Genomic DNA, 14,843 nt, shown 5'->3' with positions numbered 1-14,843 from the left:
GGGAGATGAAAATAGAAGGGAGCGATATATGATAACTGAAAGATATAGTTTGGGGATGAGTGTTAATTGAAGAGTTGAAAAGGACGTAAGGGGGAATACAGAAGGCCTAGGGTATTGAAAGGGGGGAGGGGACAGCTGGGACGAGATTAAACGGAATGGTTGTTAACCTATACAACAGCTTATGCAAATTACTTCCCTCCCTGGACATACACAAAGGTAGATACTCTCCCCCTAAATGGGAGAACATTAAGGTGAACCGAACTTAAACCGAGGCAGATTCTGGCCACCTAGAATGAACTATGCTGTGCACTTTATACATAATGCGATGCGCAAAGCTGAATTTCAGTCGCGCATCTACGATGTTGACAAAGTTAGGTTCAATGTCTGTGACCAAATTTCATTAATTGGTGGCAAGGAGTGGATATATAGTGTTTATATCAATCTATATCGACTAAAGCATTTTGCTTTAAATCAACATAACTATGTGTATTATTATTATTATTACTTGCTAAGCTACAACCCTAGTTAGAAGAGCAGGATGCTATAAGCCCAAGGGCTCCGACAGAGAAAATTAGCCCAGTGAGAAAATGAGATTAAGTTAAAGCAGCACAGAGGTGCGTACTTGTTATGTAATGGTTATCTTTAAAGGTGATTTAAAAGGTGTGAAAAAGACGACCAATTGCTTTAAAAAGTAGCAAAATGTCTTCAAAATGAAGAGGCCGATAGGGCTGGCAATCGAATGTTTTCACGAAGCTCAACAAAACTGACAACCAGATGTTTAAGATTCTCCTTTAGCATTTGAATTGGGGCTCCAAAATAACAACACGTTTTCATTGAAAAAAAAAAGCGATACCATAGAATGTGTTACAGAGCAGCTTGACTCTGCTCAAATCACTATTTTAAGAAATACTGACGATGAGGAAAGTCCATTCTTGTAGTTTAAAAGTTTCTTGATATCTGTAACAAAATATCTAGGTTTAATATATAAGAGAGCATTACTTCTCAATCTCCATATATAATAATAATCTTTATATATATATATATATATATATATATATATATATATATATATATATATATATATATATATATATATATATATACACATATATATCATCAACCATTACTAGTCCACTGCAGTACAAATACCTCAGACATGTCCTTCTACTTGCGTCTGCTTATGGTCTTTCTGTGCCAGTCCACGCCCGCAAACTTTCTTAGTTCATCAATCCATCGTCTTTTCTTCCTTCCCCTGCTTCTTTTACAATCTATAGGGACCCATTCTGTTATTCGTAAGGTCCATCTATTGTCTGCCATTCTCCTTATATGTCCCGCCCATGTCCATTACTTTTTCTTACATGCTAGAATATCCTCTACTTAAGTTTGTTCTCGTATCCATGGTGCTCTTTTTCCGTCTTAAGTGTTATTCCCATCATTATTCTTTGCATAGCTCTTTCAGTTGTAACTAGCTTATGTTCTAAGGCTTTAGTAAGTTTCCAAATTTCTAATGCATAAGTTAATACCGGTAGAACCATATCATGAAATATTTTCTTCAGAGAAAGTGGCGTTTTACTTTTCATAATCTCATTTTGTTTACCATATGCTTCCCACCCCATGCTTATCCTTCTTTTAATTTCGGTCTCCTGTCCTGGGGAAACACTTACCGTCTGCCTTAAGTACGTTTATTCATTAACAATCTCGAGAGGCTCGTCCATAACTCCTAGTTGTCGTCTCTCTGCATTATCATTGAACATTACCTTAGTTTTACTCATTTATTTCAAGTCCTACATTTCTGCATTCTCTATTCAAATCTTCTAACTTCTTTTGTAATTCCTACCGTGATTCACTAAACACAACCATGTCATCAGCAAATCTTAAGTTGTTGAAGTTTTCTCCATTAATGTTAATTCCTTCATTTTCCCAATAAAAATTCTTAAAAACTTCTAGACATGCTATGAATAATTTAGGAGAGATGGGGTCTGACTAACTACTTTCTCAATAGAAATTTTCTCACTATATGTAGTTTTAGGATTGCTGTACTTCTTGCACAGATATCTTCAAGTGTTCTGACATAAGATTCTTCTATTCCTTATTTTTGAAGGACTTTCATTACTACCAATGTTTTGACGGAATCAAAAGCCTTCTCATAGTCTATAGATAAAATACAGAGTGGTTTGTCATAATCTGTTGAATGTTCCATTAGCTGTTTAATTACATGGATTATGATCAGTTATTGTACACTCACGCATAAAGCCCGCTTGTTCTCTTGGTTGATTAAGTCTGGCTCTCTTTCTAATCGGCCTACTATGATCTATGTAAATATTTTATACTTTAGAGTAAAATTACTGGGCGGTGTGTGTGTATATGTATGTGTATATATATATATATATATATATATATATATATATATATATATATATATATATATATATATATATATATATATATATATATACACATATTTATATATGTATGTATCTCTAAATATTTAGCGGTCATTGTTGACGAGTCGCGTACACTAGTTATCAATAGTATACCTAGAGACCGTACCTATCATCATGAAGAATGGAACAAGGCAACTTTATTCCTTTATTCTGCATACACCATACAGTATAAGGGGACAAGTGGCGAGAGATACTTATCCCAGGCTAAACTATAACAAATTTAAAAGGGGAGTTTATCAGTGGTGTAATATCGGATTAATACAAAGAAAAAAATGCATTGCGTATACAATGCATTTAACTAAATATCATTCACACAATGCCAGGAACCAAATGAAAAGACCCCAAATTAGTATACTAATAGTATTATATTTAAACATATCCAAAGTTTTCATTATCTAACGTTTTAATCACCTAAAATATATACATACATACACACACACATATATATATATATATATATATATATATATATATATATATATATATATATATATATATATATATATATATATATATATATTCCCATAAGAGTAAACGATGACTGGTCCAGATTCATTACCACAGCTAATTTCATACACCACGTACATCTTCAACATTTTTCCACGTTGTAGATCAAGGATTTGTAGCATCCTGCTTTTCCAACTAGGGTTGTACTGTAGATTAGCTAGCAATAATAATAATAATAATAATAATAATAATAATAATAATAATAATAATAATAATAATAATAATAATAACAATAATAATAATAAATTGATGAAAACACCATGCCGTGTCTGAAGATCTTGGGTATTAAAAATTCACAATTATATGCGTTGTATATCTAAAAATAGCAGGAGCTTTCACATTTTTTACCAAGTGCCTGTTCAGCTGAATTATCCTGCTTTTATCTCTTCAGCTTCAGCTCAAGAGGGACTTTGTAAAATGTGCGAAAGCTCCTGCTATTTTTAAATATAAAAACGCATATACTGTAATTGTGAATTTTCCATACCAAAAATAATATTATTCAGTAACCAATAAAATCAAACCTGTACAAGTGAACACGACTGTTGTGCAATGAAGCAAACTTTCAATATCAAATACCAAAGCAAATGACTAAGTACAAGCACACACATCCCCTCCGATAGTTCAAGCACATACCCAACGACGCTCCAGCATAAAATGAACACAGATTGGACCAATGAAGTAGATGCAAGTTTCTTTCCCTCCATGGGAACCATTGATACTTTTTTACCATCTTAAAATCAACACACAAACAGATTTGAGTGATCATTTGGCAATCTCTCTCTCTCTCTCTCTCTCTCTCTCTCTCTCTCTCTCTCTCTCTCTCTCTCTCTCTCTCTCTCTCTCTCTTCCCCTTGTAATTCTTTTTTCCTCTAGTTTTAAGAGAGATAAGTGAAGATTAACAATATCTCTAAATGCTGTATATTTCATCAAGAACATCTATCCCTTTCTCTCTCAAACTTGTAAACATTTTCAGTAATTTTGAGACCATTTTACAAAAAAAAAGGACTTTCCCTACTTTTATTCAAGTTTTATCAGGACTTGAGCGACTGGCTCTCTCTCTCTCTCTCTCTCTCTCTCTCTCTCTCTCTCTCTCTCTCTCTCTCTCTGTTTTCTCCCCCAGCATCCGCCCATTCCTCTTCATTGAGTGACTACAATTGCCTTCCCCTCTCCCTTCCTTAACCCCCTTTCGGCTTCAATTTATTAGAGCCCTGCATTAAATCACTGCTATTTCCACTCTACACTTGCTGCACTTGACTGTTAACCTAACAACAATAATAATAATAATAAAAATAATAATCTCACCTATATAATAAGGAGCAAGTGTTTGGTTTTATATATATATATATATATATATATATATATATATATATATATATATATATATATATATATATATATACATACATATATATATAAATATATATATATATATATATATATATATATATATATATATATATAATATATATTTCCGGTCATGCTAAGCTCTCCAGTCCCTCGGGTAGGGAGGGGGAGAGGGAGCAGTCATACCCTAGTGAGAGGGTGAACGTGCATATCTAAATATCTACCAGACATTTTGACGGGTTGCGAACGCTAGCAATACAAGAATGCTTTACATAACATTGAAGAGTTGAATTGGTAAACATCAGTAATAATTCTCATGAGAGAGAGAGAGAGAGAGAGAGAGAGAGAGAGAGAGAGAGAGAGAGAGAGAGAGAGATCAATTTAGCACAATTCTATTAGCAAAATTAGAAAATTACATTTAAGGTCCCACATAAAGGTTTGAAAATAACAACCGGTTTTCTGCCAAGCCAGAGCATTTTCCCCAATAACTTCCCAACGATAAGCATTGCTTCCTCTAACAAAAGAAAACGACGCTCTTAAAGAAAACGGACCAATTCCTAACCCGAGCTTTTATCGAGATGACAAAAAAAAAGGGGAATGGAAAAAGCAACCAGAAGAGCAATGAAATTCAATTTCTTATTCTTTTAACATAATTTTGCGTAATCTTAAGATCTAATTATTGTTACTCGAAGGGGTAAATATCACTCGATTTTATTACTTTAAAAAAGTAGAGCAAAAAATTTAGATTCAATTTGATCTGTCAGACTAAAGAGTGCTACGTAATGTTGATGATAACATTTGTAAGGGAAAATACAGAAATAACATTACTACATTACACGGACAGTTATACAGCAATGTACTGGTTTCATCTAAAAATCTTAAAACGGGAATGCAAATCTAATTCAACAGGAAAGTATTACTGTATACCGAATCCACTTTTCCTACAACCAAGCTGATCATGCAGAAGGGTCAAACTACACGGAATATTAGGGGGGAAAAATTGCCTTTCCTTGTCTTTTCATTCACTAAGTTGGAAGGTTAGGGGAAACTACGAAAAAAATCCCGAAGACTAAAACATATCTATTAAGTTTTAGCGTCTGATGGGAGAGAGAGAGAGAGAGAGAGAGAGAGAGAGAGAGAGAGAGAGAGAGAGAGAGAGAGAGAGAGAGAGAAATTAAGCATATTCATAATAACTACAATGACACTTCGACTTATGAAAATGTAAAAAAAAAAAAAAAAAAAAAACATACCAGTGCCTTACCTTTTTGAGCAATCAATAAACAACAGCATACTTTACCTTCCAGAGTAATCATTTTTCAACAACACAATGTTCCAAAGATAAGTGTCAAATCTGAAAGTAAAACTAAGCCTGACAAACTGACTCCCCTTACCTGTATCAGCATCAGCAAGCGGGATGACCAGCACCACCACAAGGGCCAGCATAACTCCTGGGGCAGCGACTACTTTAAACCGCGACTGCGAAAGAAAAGAAGAAACGATAAGGTTTTTAAAGGCTACTCATGAATGACTGAGGCAAGGAACAGTTATAATGCTCTAGAGACTGACCATATATACATATGATTAGCGTCCAAGTCCCCTCTCTACTCAAACTTTGACCAGGGAGGGACAGGCAATGGCTGATGATGACTAAGCAGGTAGACCTATAAGCTCTTAGCTTTCTATTGGATGGGAAGGGTATAGAGAATTTTGCCAATCGTGTGGATAGTGTAGTCTCAACATAGTCACATCAAATCGAAGTATTATGAAATACATTTTCTATAATAAAGTATTTTGGAACCATATACTGTATATTCTATAATAAAAGTATATGGGAACAATCTTATATCACGTAGTTTTTTATAAACTACTCTTGCACGTTTATGGTTGAGTGAAAGTGTTTAACAAACTTAGTTCTAATATTCATATTATGAATGCACATGTCGAATATGACTAACAATTATTGATATCTATAAGCAAAATAAATGGTTCTTACAGTAAATATATAATATTCATATGTCAAGATACTTCTCGTGTAAACGCAGTATAAATATTTGCATTCGTTGAAGCAAACAAAATATAAACACCACGATAATTAATAATATCTAGAGTTGACATAAAATTACAATACAGTACATAACATAGCAAACGTTAAATGGAACAAACAACATCCAAGTTTATGCATCTCCAAACAAATAATAAAACTAAGAAACAAACAACATCCAAGATCAAATATCTCCATACAAATGAATAAACATAACAATGAAATTTCTCAGATTAGTTTGGTGGAACAAAGATCTCGTAACTCATCGATTACAAAATGTCTAATAAGTCTTTTCACGTATACACTGTAGTTCTGTTGCAAAGATAAATGACACAGCTGGGGTACAGCACAATGCACCAGAACATCTGGCTTGGGCACATATATGCTATAGATCTCAACAAATCATTGTCAATTCATCTGACATATTTCATACCCTTGTACAGGACCCTTGATGGAAGACGAAACGCAAGCTCCCTTTGCAATGTATTTCTATAACTGTATTTTAAATTCTATAAGCTGTAATTCCTTGGGTTTGTTATTAATTGATTAAAATATATATTAAAAAATACAAGACCAATAACCACTGAAACACCTGAAAGCAATTAAATCAAAGTACAAGACCTTAACTTTTAAAAAATTTCATTTTCGGCTGATGTATGAATTCTCGTGACTGAAAAGGCGAATTATGTTCTTAAATGTGGTGTATTTTAAAAGGCATTATGTTTCTGGAACACCTTCAAGGTTTTTATCATGAAAATTATAGTAGATGACAACAATTTACTTCTTGTCGAGATAAAATGTGATAAAATACGATAATCATATAACTAGTATATCAACAAAATACTTTATATACTAAGCCTAAATATTTATATTTTAAAAATTAATCAATATTAAATAAATGGAGCTAAGGCTACACGTTATGTGTAACACTTTGAATGCAAATGTATTTCTCCTACACTGGAATCTGCTGCGGTGTGCATGGAATGCTGTGTCCCCATACTCAGATAGAATCGTTACTATGCCACAGCAGAATTAAAGACCTACTTTATATATACAGTATAGTATAGTAAACTTTACCTTTAGCGCAAATATTTATTCCAATATACCCATGCAAAAACAAAACTGCTTTTACTTTAAACCTTACAAACATTACTTGCAGTAGCCATGTATACATTTTGAGCAAAAATCAGAAATGAGGGGCCTAAAGGTTAATCTAATGACCATTATAAATTATAGCCTAACCATCCTGAATTTACGTAATGTGCAATATAACTCCCCCCCCCCAAAAAAAAAAAAAATTCACCTAGAGTGATTGAATAAAATACAGTGAAACAGAGAGAAAGATTCATATGACATCTCCCTCATCTATTTCAAGAAATTCTAGGATATAACTTTTTGATTTAAACAAAAAAAAATCTGGAATATGCGACTGCAAGAAAAAATAAAAATTTACAAGAAAGAGAAAAATGCATGTCATATTTTCAAAAATTATGTTTTATGAAATTTTGATGAGAAGCAAACTTAATTTGAAGAATGGTTCACAAAATATATCATGTAAACTCAACACATTCCTTTAATGAACATGGAAATGCTACAAACAACAGTGAAAAATCTTTATACTGCAATAATCATTGTTAATTGCAATGAATTATTTTAAAATCCCAATACAGTTGAATATTGAAGTAGAGGCGGCTGTTATTTTTACAAGGAATAAAACTAAGTGCAAAAGGAGTAATTTCATAATATTATGCTAATTAAAGCATACAATGCTAATCTGAAAACATTCTAGCTAAAGTTTAATTCCCACAACTTCCTTCAAGACTTTACTGGTACCAGTTTTCCTTCTCTGTCCCTTAAATATGATCCATATGATAGGTCCTCTACCAGCAAAGACACTTATTATGCAAGTGCATGATGGAAGAATATAACTACAGTATCCTACACTAGTCAAAGATTTCCATTTGCCTGCACATTTTCCTTATCTCTTCAAGTGCAGGCTTTTAATGATTTATCTTTTGATACAAATGTACATTACCTAAATGCCTGAATTACTCTACCAATCTCATCACTGCACATAAGAACTATTTCGAGTTATCTTTTTTTTCCTACTATACTAGTGCTACCTTCTTCTATAAGCAAACAATGACATCAGCAGAGTAAAGATTTAACAGTTCTTTACTGTGTATCCTTTACCAATCGTTCTAAAGATCAGTTGCAACAACCATTTACAAAATATAATACTAAGCCAAAAGAAAAAAAAAAATATGACAGAACATAATCTTCATAATGTTTTCGAAATATTTTATTTTTCATTACTTCTTATATTGTGTACTTATTTCATTGTTTCCTTTCCTCACTGGGCTATTTTCCCTGTTGGAGCCCTTGAGCTCATAGCATCTTGCTTTCCGAATAGGGTTGTAAGCTTGGCTAGTAAAAATAATAATAATAATAATACCTTCACATAGGTAAATTACTAATTTTTCAATCCATCACAGTTTTACAAAAATTGCTTTTAGGCAGATTTAAAACCGTGACATATTTATCTTATTGCATTGAATGACAACAATAAATATCTTATCCTCCTCTTTTCTGAAACTAGCATAACAGTTCTAATATATCAAAATAATTTTACATAAAATTTTCTATAGAACTGTTACAAAGTTGTATGCCTTCATTTACAAGAGCTGTATCAAATCCCCCATTCATGGAACATTGACAAATACATGATCATACCAATCCCCGGGACCCTATGCTTGACCCCAAAATCTTATTTCTGGAAATCATATAATCAAAACCACCAACATATACTGTATATTTCTTTAATCTTCAACATTTCTCAAACATTTGATTGACAAAATTAACTCCTCCAATGACTCTTCTAGCTAGGGAATTCTCAACAGGTAGAATGTGCCTATTCAATACCATATCAAAATGACGTTTCAATCTATTTTTACATGCATGTCTTATGGTACAAGGATTTCCCTTCCTATCCTCTATCTGTTTTTATTCCCAAATTTTACATTTCACTGTCAACTTGCTTACAGAATGACAGGCTATTCTCTGGCTCTGTTCATAATTTTTACTGATCTATTCAGCGTCAGCATATTTCAGTTGTCTCCTAACTTGAATTAGACTAAAGCCCACCACTTTTGGACTTAATGTCTTTCTTTGTCGGTATGAACCATTTTACTATTTAATTTGGCCTTTTTTCCTCTTCTTACCACATAATATGACTTCCCTGACATTCAGTTCTGTTGCAATATTGGTTAAATTAGAACAACACACATCTCTCTACCATCCTTTTACATCTGATCGGTTATACTTCCTTCCCTAACTGTATACAAACTTGAAATTTATACCTAATTTTTAATAGCTTGTGTTTTTAGAGGTGTTGACAGTAACTACTAACATGAGCACTACTTCAGAATCAGAAATTAAGTACAGCAATATAATTCTTGTCTCTACTGCTAACACTAATAACCTACATAATTGCAAAATTTACATTATGAAACAATAAAAATTGTTTTAGGATGCTTCATTGGGTTTACTTGTCTTGCAAAATTTTCAAATGGCTTTCCAAATTGGATTATATCAATACCTGTCCCACACATACAGTCCTCAAAACCACCAATGCTATGACTGAAGCTATGAATGCATCATATTTTTACTAAAACATATCAGTACATCATGATTAACAGCAATATTCTACACAGTCTCCCTTGTCCAGAGCTCCATTCTGTGAAAAATACAACTACTACACCAAAATTACTATGAATGGAACTAATTAACTCAGTCTTTCAATAACATATAATCCAAACAAACATTATTGCAGTAAGCATCATGAACATAATTCTGTAAACAATATGCCTTGATATTGTAATACTGCAACAATAAATTACAACATTCCCAGGATACAAAAATTCTACATTGAAAATGCCACCCAGTTAAAATATTAGTATACTTCACATTAAATGTATAATTACATCCATTCCACAATACAATACAGTATCCCAATGGAAGTCATACTGCTACTGATTATCAGTTATGTATTCAATACAAAAAACTAATTCCCTCAAAAATTGTGGGCCTCCTAATTCATAGTTATCTACATGTTATAAGTCCCAGACTTCCATCTTCACTCAAATAACTAAAAATACTATACTATAATCTAAAGAATGATTAGCACTGCAAGTCACCAAAGCAATCTTAAGGATTCAATGTTACATTGCCCTTTTATTTTATACACACCAAGTTCCCTAAATGTTTACCATTAATTGATTAAAGGAACTTGAAATTGGCAGATTGTACCATACACCCTTGCCATCTACTGTCTATTCTTCTAAATGGTCTTACATTTGCTGGTCAGAGTTTCCAAAGAAAAAAAAAAGAAAATTGAAAATTTCTGATAAAAACCTTCAAAATTAAATACTGTATCAACCTTACTGGGAAAGAAAACACTAAACAGCACTTCATGAGTAAAGATATCAAGACTCCAGAGTCCCCTAATGTATTACCCAATGATACCTACTTCAGTATTTACACCACTTGATAACATTAACTGTACACTTGCAACACTGTAAGTCACAATTAATAGAATAAAAGAATTAAGACAACATGAAAATATGGATCCCTCTAAAGGAAAAGTAAAAATATATCAAAAAGGAGAATGAATCTCAGAGGCACCTAATTTAGACTTGGCACCTGAAGTTCTTTCCTATGACAACAAGAGTAAATTGAAAGCACAATTTCCATGTAAAAGGGCCCCATTACTAAATCTCTCTGAAAAGATATCAAATGCAAGCCTAATGATCAATTGTACATTTCGATACAAGTTCCTCGCTGCAATTTGTATCAGAACTTCCAAATTGTACCTTGGTGGCTTCAACATTATGAATCCTTATCATTCAATAGATCTTCAATTTGCTGCCCAATCTTTTGAAAAATACTATTCTCTCATTTCCTAATACTATATATCCATTTTCACTAGATTTTTTATGCAAATTATTTTGTAATTAGGATTAACTAAAGCTTTCTAAAAAAATTACACTACCTTAAATCTTGTAAATTAACCAGAATGCTTCACAGATTACAGTACTAAAACCATACAGTATATCTAGAGACATTTCATAAAATAAGAATATACATACTGTACATTCAATATAAAAACAGTACTGGTATCACTCACTATATTAAAAATATAAAGAAAAACAATGCAATTTCTATCATTACCTAAGGTATGGTCCAGGTGTGTGCATATTTCTAGATTGAAGTAAAATTAACTTTGTTACTTAGTCACGTCAAACAATTAATTCATAAAAGGCTGTTAACAGAGAGACATACTTAATCTGTGACAATTAAAAATACACATAAAAGAAAAATATGCAAGAATATCTCATTAATAACCCAAAACTAGTACCACTATATAACAAATAATATCAAAGCAACAATTTTGTACAGCTTCTCGGATGTTTTTGCTTGATGGTTTACTGTCTAAATACATAGAGCTTAGTTGGTTGTTTACAAGTGTTCTGGTGTGATGTGCAGAAAAATACAAATAAACGTTTTTGAATCTTGGTAATCTTTCTTGATTTTAGCCATGGCCCCCAAAAAGGGTAATACAGTAGTAGCAAATCCAAGTATCCAGATAAATAGGACATGATCAAGAGATATAAAAACCAAGAAAAAGAGAAAAACAATGTGTGCACCTCATTGACTCATACAATGGTGTTAACCACAATCCATCACAAACTCTTCATTGTTTAAGGTAAATTAACACTGTAAATATGTTAATATTACAATAGTACAGTTTTAAAATTATATCTGGGTTTAATAAAAAAAAACTTAGTGTACATAATATTAAAATGATGGCAGGTTCTAAGTACTTCGTTGTCATAAGGAACACAGAGCACTTTACAGGGGTATTTCCAACATATGTTGGAAATTGACTCAAGACATGTCTCCTGGGGATGTTATTATTAAATAATTTCCACAGCAGTAAATAAGAACCAATAGAATGGAAAGTCAAACAACTCGATCTAAAATAATAGGATACTGTATATAAAACACATTATTCCAGTCACCTACAAAACAGCACAGTAGTAAGTCTGCATTATCAATGTAGTTATTCTAACCACTGGCTTTTATTTGAGGAATATTCTTACGCAATGTCACTTTCTGCAATGCTACCTATCCAACAGTGACAAATCCATAGCATAATCAATCTTTAGTAAGATAAAATATTGTTCCTCATTGGAGAGAGCTTAAACAAATCATCACCAATCACATTGAAAAAGAAAATATTATCTGCACAAACCTCTATCACCCAAAGTTAGTGAGACTTTCCATATCAAAGGCAATCAAGTACAGTTGCATGCACTACTCCAGCTGATAATATTCTTTCATATCTTTCAATCTCCAGTAAAGCATCTATGCAAACACAGAAGTCATAAGACATGAGGGTTCCCATGGGTGTTTCATTTCAAGGAATTATCAACACTGGATTACTAGTTAGCAGTGATTATGGTAGCACCTAATTACCTAAAACATTAAAATTAAGTTAATTCTTGTCTCACATCACACTACAAATGACCCAGACGCTCGTGCTCTAGTGAACATACAACATGACCAATGCAATCTCTTAAATTAAAGAAGCCAAAGATGAAATCAAATGTACCTAGATCCTATGCCACTAATTAACTTTACCAGTCAAAGTACCAAGGTATGCCAAACTCTGATACTTTGATAAATCATTGATAATTTAAAAAGGGTTAATGTATCCTACATTCTGGTTCATTTGAATCTAAAGGCAGTTTGATATCTGACTTCTCCAAAGTGCAGTTTCTGAACCATTCCTGAAATTTTGGGAAAATCTATTAATGCAAAGAAAAGAATGTCATTTCTTTAAACATCAATTCCTATCCCTCACCAGAGATACAGTATTTTACTAAGAATTAATGTGCCTTGATTTTGCTGGTCTGAAAACTAAGGTCTTAACATTATCAATTTGTCAGATCTCTATCCACAAAACTGTAAATATGATTTGTATGTTTCAAAGTACAGTAATCACAAACATGACAATGTTTACCTGCAGTATAAGAATTGCACTGTAGTATATTCCAGATTTTCCCTTTGGGATCCGTATGAACAAAAATTTCGTTTTCTAAAGTTTCATGGCATTACTACTAGTCTTCTAGCTACATCCATCTACTACGGTAGTTTTCTGGCAACTGAACCTAATCTCTTCTCATTACATACTCATCCCATCTCAATCTCCAAGACCTTATGACTGTTTTCTAGCCTCTTTCATTACCCTAGTTTCACATGTATCAATCAATCACCATCAACCAAAATCAAATAACATGTGTTATATGTTGCAGTTATACTTAATCATAATACTCAAAAAGATTTCTTTAGCTTATTAAATGCTTTCCACATATAGGCTACACCTTCCTTAGAAAGGGTGCCTATGAAGGTTGTCAGACATAATCCTTCCTCACCCATTGCTGAATCAAAGCTAATTAAATAAATAGAATTAATTATTCTAATGAGTATCATCGATTGAGATGTGCACACAATTTAGTCCCTTAAGCAGGATTGAGTGAATCATTTTCTATTTTCAAACTTCAAAAAATTGCAAATATATTATATAGGGTCAACTAGTATCTATTTAACCACTTATTCAATTATTTCTGATAGTCACATTGTCAAGAGCTAAAAGTCTACACCTTACAACCAAGAATAAATACAATTGACCATCATAAATTCTATTTTAAAAATATCTTCATTAGTATTGTATATCCATTAAACAATAACAACAAAAAATGCTAAACAAAATTATCATCCTTACAAAATAATCCACCCAGATTACACTAGAGAGTAGATGTAATAGGGTACACTAGTTTACCTTAAAACACAAAATTCTCTGATGCTTTCTCATTTACAATCAACAAATTTTGAATATAAAACACAATGTGAAATCAAACAAACATAACATTGTGACATGATCTACCAATAAAAATCCTATCTACATAAAGAAATAAAGTCCATATAAAAGTTATGCAAATGCTTAATATGCAAAAGTATATGAGAATTTCATAATCAACATGGGATGTGTGCCTATACATTTTCAGTCAACCACTAATTTATGAAACCTAGGAATAACTTATGACGATTACCATATTTTCTAAACTTAGTAGGGCAGAACTACAGTAATCCAATGTCACATAAACTGTGTGACACTTGTGGTTCTAATAAATGAAGTATTAATTGAACTGCTGATAGCCTATATATACATTGCACTGTATATTCCTGAATCAAATGTACATGATGATCTTGAAATAATAGCTAGCCTACAACCCTAATTGGAAATGCAAAAGGCTTCAAGTCCAAGTGCTCCAACATGGGATGCTACACAATGAGAAAAGGAAATAGAGAAGTAGCAAACTATAAATGATAAATATAAAAAATAAACAACATTAACAACTGTAACAATGTTAAAAAATAAAAAA

General features: G+C 32.4%; 1 long non-coding RNA gene across 1 annotated transcript in view; it reads right to left on the bottom strand.

The window, feature by feature from the left end:
- Positions 1 to 2,972: 2,972 nt before the first annotated feature.
- The window catches only part of LOC137658174 (uncharacterized), a 13,996-nt gene continuing 2,125 nt past the window's right edge, over positions 2,973 to 14,843 (bottom strand). Inside the window, exons 2-3 of the long non-coding RNA XR_011047270.1 lie at positions 5,687 to 5,771; positions 2,973 to 3,097 (exon numbers count right to left, since the gene is read on the bottom strand). This is a non-coding gene — a long non-coding RNA (uncharacterized lncRNA). The remainder of the gene's footprint in view (positions 3,098 to 5,686; positions 5,772 to 14,843) is intronic.

Source organism: Palaemon carinicauda, chromosome 19, assembly GCF_036898095.1.
Source record: "Palaemon carinicauda isolate YSFRI2023 chromosome 19, ASM3689809v2, whole genome shotgun sequence".
NCBI lineage: Eukaryota > Metazoa > Arthropoda > Malacostraca > Decapoda > Palaemonidae > Palaemon > Palaemon carinicauda.
Note: the sequence above shows the minus strand (reverse complement) of the source record. Positions and strands in the feature narration are given on the sequence as shown.